Below are 1,994 nucleotides of genomic sequence, written 5' to 3' on the forward strand. Positions count from 1 at the left end.
TTCTTTACAGATATTCCTCTGTCCTCATACACCTGACAACACTGAGATTACTAAACAATTCTTCTTCACCCAAGGGGTTAACTACGGCAATGTAATTGTTCAGTGGCTACTTTCCTCTTGGTAAGGGTAGAAGAGACTCTTTAGCTATGGTAAGCAGCTCTTCTAGGAGAAGGACACTCTAAAATCAAACCATTGTTCTCTAGTCTTGGGTAGTGCTATAGCCTCTGTACCATGGCCTTCCACTGTCTTGGGTTAGAGTTCTCTTGCTTGAGGGTACACTCAGGCACGCTGTTGTATCTAGTTTCTCTTTCTCTTGTTTTGTTGAAGTTTTTATTGTTTATATAGGAAATATTTATTTAAATGTTGTTACTATTCTTAAAATATTTTATTTTTCCTTGCTTCCTTTCCTCACTGAGCTATTTTCCCTGTTGGGGCCCCTGGGCTTATAGCATCCTGCTTTTCCAACTAGGGTTGTAGCTTAGCATTTAATAATAATAATAATAATAATAATGCCTCCTCGTTAGCCTACATTTTATAAATCCTTAATTCCTGTCTTTTAGCATACATTTTGTAAGTCCTCAATTCCTGTTCGTTAGCATACATTGTGTAAATCTTTAATTTCTGTCTGTTAGCATACATTTTATAAATCCTTAATTTCTGCCTGTTAGCGTATATTTTATACATCCTTAATTCTTATTCGTTAGCATACATTGCCTAAATAATTTTTTCCTGTCCGTTAGCATACATTTTATACATCTTTAATTCCTCCTCATTAGCATACATTTCATAAATCCTTATTTCCTGTCCGTTAGCTATGGTAAGCAGCTCTTCCAGGAGAAGGACACTCCAAAATCAAACCATTGTTCTCTAGTCTTGGGTAGTGCTATAGCCTCTGTACCATGGTCTTCCACTGTCTTGGGTTAGAGTGTTCTTGCTTGAGGGTACACTCAGGCACACTGTTCTATCTAGTTTTTCTCTATCTTGTTTTGTTGAAATTTTCGTTGTTTATATAGGAAATATCTATTTTAATGTTGTTACTATTCTTAGAATATTTTATTTTTCCTTGTTTCCTTTCCTCACTGGGCTGTTTTCCTTGTTGGGGCCCCTGGGCTTATAGCATCCTGCTTTTCCGACTGGGGTTGTAGCTTAGCATTTAATAATAATAATAATAATTTCCTGCTCCTTAGTACTCATTTTATAAATCCTTATTCCTGTCCGTTAGCATACATTTTGCAAATTCCTATTCGTTAGCACATGTTGTGTAAATCCTTAATTCTTGTCCGTTAGCATACATTTTATAAATCTGTAATTCCTGTCCATTAGCATACATTTTATACATCCGTAATTCCTATTCGTTAGCATAAATTTTATAAATCTTTATTTCCTGTCCGTTAACATACATTTTATACATCCTTAATTCCTCTTCGCCAGCATACATTTTATAAATCCTTATTTCCTGTCTGTTAGTATATATTTTTGAAATCCTTAATTTTTGTTCGTTAGCATACATTTTGTACGTCCTTAATTCCTCTTTGTTAGCATACATTTTATAAATCTTTAATTCCTGTCCGTGTATCATACATTTTATACATCCTTAATTCCTCTTCGTTAGCATACATTTTATAAATCCTTATTTCCTTTCCGTTAGCATACATTTCGTAAATCCTTAATTCTTCTTCGTTCGCATACATTGTGCAAATCCTTAATTCTTTTCCGTTAGCATATAGTATATAAATCCTTAATTTCTGTCCGTTAGCATACATTTTATACATCCCTAATTCCTATGCGCTAGCATACATTTTATAAATCCTTATTTCTTGTCCGTTAGCATACATTTTATACAGCCTCAATGCCTGTTCGTTAGCATGTAGTTTATAAATCCTTATTTCCTGTCCATTAGCATACATTTTATAAATCCTTAATTCCTGTTCGTTAGATTACATTTTATAAATCCGTAATTCATGTCTTTTAGTATACACTTTGTAAATACTTAA

The sequence above is a fragment of the Palaemon carinicauda genome, chromosome 20, assembly GCF_036898095.1.
Source record: "Palaemon carinicauda isolate YSFRI2023 chromosome 20, ASM3689809v2, whole genome shotgun sequence".
NCBI classification, from domain to species: Eukaryota; Metazoa; Arthropoda; class Malacostraca; order Decapoda; family Palaemonidae; genus Palaemon; species Palaemon carinicauda.